This window comes from Stenella coeruleoalba, assembly GCF_951394435.1.
Source record: "Stenella coeruleoalba genome assembly, contig: scaffold_98, whole genome shotgun sequence".
In the NCBI taxonomy this organism is placed as follows: Eukaryota; Metazoa; Chordata; class Mammalia; order Artiodactyla; family Delphinidae; genus Stenella; species Stenella coeruleoalba.
The window spans coordinates 552,219-560,952 of record NW_027646255.1 but is presented as its reverse complement, the minus strand read 5'-3'; the positions used below and the strand labels follow the sequence as shown (position 1 = coordinate 560,952).

The following is an 8,734-nucleotide window of genomic DNA, read 5'->3' as shown; positions in this document are numbered from 1 at the left end:
CACGGGTTTCATCTACCCAGGTTTAAGGTATTCTTCCTTCAGCTAAAACATGCATGTGGAACCTAGAGTATGATCAACCATGTGATCGGGAGATGTGTTCAAATATGTCTCAGTTTTCGTACCCTGGTACTCGGGTGCAACATTCCAGACGCTTTACTAACACTCTCCCGACTTGGAGAGTCAGTCCCTTTAACCTCCTGTTTGGCCCAGTTTGCAATTTCTGCGGAAGATGAACAGGAATAGCGAGAACCAATGAGAGGCTAGCTGGAGGTGTCTGGACGGGCAAATTTAACTCTCATTTCCCACCAGGAAGAGGAATTAACCAAAGGCTCAGCGTGCCGTGCCGGAACCAGATTAGGGCCTGAAGCCATCCTGCGGTGTTGCGGCCAGCTCAAAAGAAAGCGAGTTGAAGAAAGGAGCTCAGGGGCACTGTAATTCACACACCTGCAGAGTTATAAATGACAGCTATCGTCCAAAAATAGACTGAAGTAAGGCTGCCAAGAGGACTTGAAAGCGGGGCAGAATTGCAGGAAACCGATTTCAGGAGGTAGACTGGAATTGCATTGAAAGCATAGGAAAAGAGGCAGAACGTCCACAATGATGCACTTGGCCAAAAAGGGCGTATGCGTTTTTTCCTGAATATATTCAGGAAAAAACGCATACGCCCTTTCTGGCCAACCAAGCAAGCTTGCAAAGGAAATCTGCACTACAATGAAGTCTCACTTCCCCCCGGTCAAAAGGGCCATCTGAAAAAAGTGTAAAATCCAGAAAGGCAGGACAGGCCATGGAGAACTGGGAGCCTTGTTATGCTGATGGGCGGGATGTAAATTGCCAACAGACACTCGGGAGAAGTGTATGGTGTTTCCTGAAACATCTAAAAAACAAAGCAACAGAGCCTAGGGCACTGCCACTTATGGTCCTATAGCTTAGGGAAATTAAAATCAAAAAGACACAGCCACCCCAAAGTTTGGGACGCCTCTGTTTACAAGAACCTCGTTTACAGTACAAGTTCAACATCGCAGAAAGTGAAAAATGGATAAAGAAGTTGTGGTACTTACGTACAATGCAGTATCACTCAGCAATGAAATCTATGTCATCAGGCCCGTAGCAGCATAATGAGTGGATTCAGGTACGATGATTCTAACTGAAATAAGTCACACAGAAAAAGAAACATCATAAGATATCACTAATACACGGGATGTAAACTTGGCTACACAGGAACTGCATTCCAAAACAGAACAGGGTCTCAAATTTAGAAAACCAACTTATGCTTGCTTAAGGGGAAAGGTGAGTTGGGGTGCTGCATAAAACCAGAGATTGAAATGAGCACAGATAAAGTTCCTTAAGCCAAATATGGAATAGACAAGAGCTACTCCTTGCTCAACGAAATGGACTCAAAACCCCATATTAAACCCCTAAGAATGTACCTGACTAGTAAGTATCTTAAAACCTATGGATTGCTATGTCTCCAAAAGAGAATCAAGCGTGTGTACAGGGGAATAAACGCAGCAGTGATAGGATTGGAGAGGTTCGGTGAGCAAATGAAGACCCTTTGAAGTCATATTGCATGGTACCCACTCCCCGGGTTTCAACTACCCAGGTTTAAGGTATTCTTCCTTCAGCTAAAACATGCATGTGGAACCCAGAGTATGATCAACCATGTGATCGGGAGACGTGTTCAAATATGTCTCAGTTTTCCTCCCCTGGTACTCGGGTGCAACATTCCAGACGCTTTACTAACACTCTCCCCACTTGGAGAGTCAGCGCCTTTAACCTCCTGTTTGGCCCAGTTTGCAATTTCTGCGGAAGATGAACAGGAATAGCGAGAACCAATGACAGGCTAGCTGGAGGTGTCTGGACGGGCAAATTTAACTCTCATTTCCCACCAGGAAGAGGAAATAACCAAAGGCTGAGCGTGCCGTACCGAAATCAGATTAGGGCCTGAAGCCATCCTGCGGTGTTGCGGCCAGCTCAAAAGAAAGCGAGTTGAAGAAAGGAGCTCAGGGGCACTGTAATTCACAAACCTGCAGAGTTATAAATGACAGCTATCGTCCAAAAATAGACTGAAGTAAGGCTGCCAAGAGGACTTGAAAGCGGGGCAGAATTGCAGGAAACCGATTTCAGGAGGTAGACTGGAATTGCATTGAAAGCATAGGAAAAGAGGCAGAACGTCCACAATGATGCACTTGGCCAAAAAGGGCGTATGCGTTTTTTCCTGAATATATTCAGGAAAAAACGCATATGCCCTTTTTGGCCAACCAAGCAAACTTGCAAAGGAAATCTGCACTACAATGAAGTCTCACTTCCCCCCGGTCAAAAGGGCCATCTGAAAAAAGTGTAAAATCCAGAAAGGCAGGACAGGCCATGGAGAACTGGGAGCCTTGTTATGCTGATGGGCGGGATGTAAATTGCCAACAGACACTCGGGAGAAGTGTATGGTGTTTCCTGAAACATCTAAAAAACAAAGCAACAGAGCCTAGGGCACTGCCACTTATGGTCCTATAGCTTAGGGAAATTAAAATCAAAAAGACACAGCCACCCCAAAGTTTGGAACGGCTCTGTTTACAAGAACCTCGTTTACAGTACAAGTTCAACATCGCAGAAAGTGAAAAATGGATAAAGAAGTTGTGGTATTTACTTAAAAAGCAATATCACTCAGCAATGAAATCTGTGTCATCAGGCACTTAGCAGCACAATGAGTGGATTCAGGTATGATGATTCTAACTGAAGTAAGTCACACAGAAAAAGAAACATCATAAGATATCAGTAATACACGGAATGTAAACTTGGCTACACAGGAACTGAATTACAGAACAGAACAGGGACTCAAATTTAGAAAACCAACTTATGCTTGCTTAAGGGTAAAGGTGAGTTGGGGTGCTGCATAAAACCAGAGATTGAAATGAGCACAGATAAAGTTCCTTAAGTCAAATATGGAATAGACAAGAGCTACTCCTTGCTCAACGAAATGGACTCAACACCCCATATTAAACGCCTAAGAATGTACCTGACTAGTAAGTATCTTAAAACCTATGGATTGCTATGTCTCCGAAAGAGAATCAAGCATGTGTACAGGGGCATAAACGCAGCAGTGATAGGATTGGAGAGGTTCGGTGAGCAAATGAAGACCCTTTGAAGTCATATTGCATGGTACCCATTCCACGGGTTTCATCTACCCAGGTTTAAGGTATTCTTCCTTCAGCTAAAACATGCATGTGGAACCTAGAGTATGATCAACCATGTGATCGGGAGATGTGTTCAAATATGTCTCAGTTTTCGTACCCTGGTACTCGGGTGCAACATTCCAGACGCTTTACTAACACTCTCCCGACTTGGAGAGTCAGTCCCTTTAACCTCCTGTTTGGCCCAGTTTGCAATTTCTGCGGAAGATGAACAGGAATAGCGAGAACCAATGAGAGGCTAGCTGGAGGTGTCTGGACGGGCAAATTTAACTCTCATTTCCCACCAGGAAGAGGAATTAACCAAAGGCTCAGCGTGCCGTGCCGGAACCAGATTAGGGCCTGAAGCCATCCTGCGGTGTTGCGGCCAGCTCAAAAGAAAGCGAGTTGAAGAAAGGAGCTCAGGGGCACTGTAATTCACAAACCTGCAGAGTTATCAATGACAGCTATCGTCCAAAAATAGACTGAAGTAAGGCTGCCAAGAGGACTTGAAAGCGGGGCAGAATTGCAGGAAACCGATTTCAGGAGGTAGACTGGAATTGCATTGAAAGCATAGGAAAAGAGGCAGAACGTCCACAATGATGCACTTGGCCAAAAAGGGCGTATGCGTTTTTTCCTGAATATATTCAGGAAAAAACGCATACGCCCTTTTTGGCCAACCAAGCAAGCTTGCAAAGGAAATCTGCACTACAATGAAGTCTCACTTGCCCCCGGTCAAAAGGGCCATCTGAAAAAAGTGTAAAATCCAGAAAGGCAGGACAGGCCATGGAGAACTGGGAGCCTTGTTATGCTGATGGGCGGGATGTAAATTGCCAACAGACACTCTGGAGAAGTGTATGGTGTTTCCTGAAACATCTAAAAAACAAAGCAACAGAGCCTAGGGCACTGCCACTTATGGTCCTATAGCTTAGGGAAATTAAAATCAAAAAGACACAGCCACCCCAAAGTTTGGAACGGCTCTGTTTACAAGAACCTCGTTTACAGTACAAGTTCAACATCGCAGAAAGTGAAAAATGGATAAAGAAGTTGTGGTATTTACTTAAAAAGCAATATCACTCAGCAATGAAATCTGTGTCATCAGGCACTTAGCAGCACAATGAGTGGATTCAGGTATGATGATTCTAACTGAAGTAAGTCACACAGAAAAAGAAACATCATAAGATATCAGTAATACACGGAATGTAAACTTGGCTACACAGGAACTGAATTACAGAACAGAACAGGGACTCAAATTTAGAAAACCAACTTATGCTTGCTTAAGGGTAAAGGTGAGTTGGGGTGCTGCATAAAACCAGAGATTGAAATGAGCACAGATAAAGTTCCTTAAGTCAAATATGGAATAGACAAGAGCTACTCCTTGCTCAACGAAATGGACTCAACACCCCATATTAAACGCCTAAGAATGTACCTGACTAGTAAGTATCTTAAAACCTATGGATTGCTATGTCTCCGAAAGAGAATCAAGCATGTGTACAGGGGCATAAACGCAGCAGTGATAGGATTGGAGAGGTTCGGTGAGCAAATGAAGACCCTTTGAAGTCATATTGCATGGTACCCATTCCACGGGTTTCATCTACCCAGGTTTAAGGTATTCTTCCTTCAGCTAAAACATGCATGTGGAACCTAGAGTATGATCAACCATGTGATCGGGAGATGTGTTCAAATATGTCTCAGTTTTCGTACCCTGGTACTCGGGTGCAACATTCCAGACGCTTTACTAACACTCTCCCGACTTGGAGAGTCAGTCCCTTTAACCTCCTGTTTGGCCCAGTTTGCAATTTCTGCGGAAGATGAACAGGAATAGCGAGAACCAATGAGAGGCTAGCTGGAGGTGTCTGGACGGGCAAATTTAACTCTCATTTCCCACCAGGAAGAGGAATTAACCAAAGGCTCAGCGTGCCGTGCCGGAACCAGATTAGGGCCTGAAGCCATCCTGCGGTGTTGCGGCCAGCTCAAAAGAAAGCGAGTTGAAGAAAGGAGCTCAGGGGCACTGTAATTCACACACCTGCAGAGTTATAAATGACAGCTATCGTCCAAAAATAGACTGAAGTAAGGCTGCCAAGAGGACTTGAAAGCGGGGCAGAATTGCAGGAAACCGATTTCAGGAGGTAGACTGGAATTGCATTGAAAGCATAGGAAAAGAGGCAGAACGTCCACAATGATGCACTTGGCCAAAAAGGGCGTATGCGTTTTTTCCTGAATATATTCAGGAAAAAACGCATACGCCCTTTCTGGCCAACCAAGCAAGCTTGCAAAGGAAATCTGCACTACAATGAAGTCTCACTTCCCCCCGGTCAAAAGGGCCATCTGAAAAAAGTGTAAAATCCAGAAAGGCAGGACAGGCCATGGAGAACTGGGAGCCTTGTTATGCTGATGGGCGGGATGTAAATTGCCAACAGACACTCGGGAGAAGTGTATGGTGTTTCCTGAAACATCTAAAAAACAAAGCAACAGAGCCCAGGGCACTGCCACTTATGGTCCTATAGCTTAGGGAAATTAAAATCAAAAAGACACAGCCACCCCAAAGTTTGGAACGGCTCTGTTTACAAGAACCTCGTTTACAGTACAAGTTCAACATCGCAGAAAGTGAAAAATGGATAAAGAAGTTGTGGTATTTACTTAAAAAGCAATATCACTCAGCAATGAAATCTGTGTCATCAGGCACTTAGCAGCACAAGGAGTGGATTCAGGTATGATGATTCTAACTGAAGTAAGTCACACAGAAAAAGAAACATCATAAGATATCAGTAATACACGGAATGTAAACTTGGCTACACAGGAACTGAATTACAGAACAGAACAGGGACTCAAATTTAGAAAACCAACTTATGCTTGCTTAAGGGTAAAGGTGAGTTGGGGTGCTGCATAAAACCAGAGATTGAAATGAGCACAGATAAAGTTCCTTAAGTCAAATATGGAATAGACAAGAGCTACTCCTTGCTCAACGAAATGGACTCAACACCCCATATTAAACGCCTAAGAATGTACCTGACTAGTAAGTATCTTAAAACCTATGGATTGCTATGTCTCCGAAAGAGAATCAAGCATGTGTACAGGGGCATAAACGCAGCAGTGATAGGATTGGAGAGGTTCGGTGAGCAAATGAAGACCCTTTGAAGTCATATTGCATGGTACCCATTCCACGGGTTTCATCTACCCAGGTTTAAGGTATTCTTCCTTCAGCTAAAACATGCATGTGGAACCTAGAGTATGATCAACCATGTGATCGGGAGATGTGTTCAAATATGTCTCAGTTTTCGTACCCTGGTACTCGGGTGCAACATTCCAGACGCTTTACTAACACTCTCCCGACTTGGAGAGTCAGTCCCTTTAACCTCCTGTTTGGCCCAGTTTGCAATTTCTGCGGAAGATGAACAGGAATAGCGAGAACCAATGAGAGGCTAGCTGGAGGTGTCTGGACGGGCAAATTTAACTCTCATTTCCCACCAGGAAGAGGAATTAACCAAAGGCTCAGCGTGCCGTGCCGGAACCAGATTAGGGCCTGAAGCCATCCTGCGGTGTTGCGGCCAGCTCAAAAGAAAGCGAGTTGAAGAAAGGAGCTCAGGGGCACTGTAATTCACACACCTGCAGAGTTATAAATGACAGCTATCGTCCAAAAATAGACTGAAGTAAGGCTGCCAAGAGGACTTGAAAGCGGGGCAGAATTGCAGGAAACCGATTTCAGGAGGTAGACTGGAATTGCATTGAAAGCATAGGAAAAGAGGCAGAACGTCCACAATGATGCACTTGGCCAAAAAGGGCGTATGCGTTTTTTCCTGAATATATTCAGGAAAAAACGCATACGCCCTTTTTGGCCAACCAAGCAAGCTTGCAAAGGAAATCTGCACTACAATGAAGTCTCACTTCCCCCCGGTCAAAAGGGCCATCTGAAAAAAGTGTAAAATCCAGAAAGGCAGGACAGTCCATGGAGAACTGGGAGCCTTGTTATGCTGATGGGCGGGATGTAAATTGCCAACAGACACTCGGGAGAAGTGTATGGTGTTTCCTGAAACATCTAAAAAACAAAGCAACAGAGCCTAGGGCACTGCCACTTATGGTCCTATAGCTTAGGGAAATTAAAATCAAAAAGACACAGCCACCCCAAAGTTTGGGACGCCTCTGTTTACAAGAACCTCGTTTACAGTACAAGTTCAACATCGCAGAAAGTGAAAAATGGATAAAGAACTTGTGGTACTTACGTACAATGCAGTATCACTCAGCAATGAAATCTATGTCATCAGGCCCGTAGCAGCATAATGAGTGGATTCAGGTACGATGATTCTAACTGAAATAAGTCACACAGAAAAAGAAACATCATAAGATATCAGTAATACACGGAATGTAAACTTGGCTACACAGGAACTGAATTACAGAACAGAACAGGGACTCAAATTTAGAAAACCAACTTATGCTTGCTTAAGGGGAAAGGTGAGTTGGGGTGCTGCATAAAACCAGAGATTGAAATGAGCACAGATAAAGTTCCTTAAGCCAAATATGGAATAGACAAGAGCTACTCCTTGCTCAACGAAATGGACTCAAAACCCCATATTAAACCCCTAAGAATGTACCTGACTAGTAAGTATCTTAAAACCTATGGATTGCTATGTCTCCAAAAGAGAATCAAGCGTGTGTACAGGGGAATAAACGCAGCAGTGATAGGATTGGAGAGGTTCGGTGAGCAAATGAAGACCCTTTGAAGTCATATTGCATGGTACCCATTCCACGGGTTTCAACTACCCAGGTTTAAGGTATTCTTCCTTCAGCTAAAACATGCATGTGGAACCCAGAGTATGATCAACCATGTGATCGGGAGACGTGTTCAAATATGTCTCAGTTTTCCTCCCCTGGTACTCGGGTGCAACATTCCAGACGCTTTACTAACACTCTCCCCACTTGGAGAGTCAGCGCCTTTAACCTCCTGTTTGACCCAGTTTGCAATTTCTGCGGAAGATGAACAGGAATAGCGAGAACCAATGAGAGGCTAGCTGGAGGTGTCTGGACGGGCAAATTTAACTCTCATTTCCCACCAGGAAGAGGAATTAACCAAAGGCTCAGCGTGCCGTGCCGGAACCAGATTAGGGCCTGAAGCCATCCTGCGGTGTTGCGGCCAGCTCAAAAGAAAGCGAGTTGAAGAAAGGAGCTCAGGGGCACTGTAATTCACAAACCTGCAGAGTTATAAATGACAGCTATCGTCCAAAAATAGACTGAAGTAAGGCTGCCAAGAGGACTTGAAAGCGGGGCAGAATTGCAGGAAACCGATTTCAGGAGGTAGACTGGAATTGCATTGAAAGCATAGGAAAAGAGGCAGAACGTCCACAATGATGCACTTGGCCAAAAAGGGCGTATGCGTTTTTTCCTGAATATATTCAGGAAAAAACGCATACGCCCTTTTTGGCCAACCAAGCAAGCTTGCAAAGGAAATCTGCACTACAATGAAGTCTCACTTCCCCCCGGTCAAAAGGGCCATCTGAAAAAAGTGTAAAATCCAGAAAGGCAGGACAGGCCATGGAGAACTGGGAGCCTTGTTATGCTGATGGGCGGGATGTAAATTGCCA

At 44.5% G+C, this 8,734-nt stretch overlaps 2 long non-coding RNA genes across 8 annotated transcripts in view; both read right to left on the bottom strand.

Moving 5' to 3' along the window:
• The window catches only part of LOC307181236, a 1,179,595-nt gene that overhangs the window by 620,209 nt on the left and 550,652 nt on the right, over nucleotides 1–8,734 (bottom strand). The gene's annotated exons all lie outside the window — the stretch shown is intronic.
• Nucleotides 2,548–5,855, bottom strand: LOC307181238. Its single transcript, XR_013826195.1, has 3 exons — nucleotides 5,799–5,855; nucleotides 4,219–4,300; nucleotides 2,548–2,720 (listed from the first exon to the last, which is right to left on the bottom strand). It is a non-coding gene; the product is annotated as an uncharacterized lncRNA (long non-coding RNA).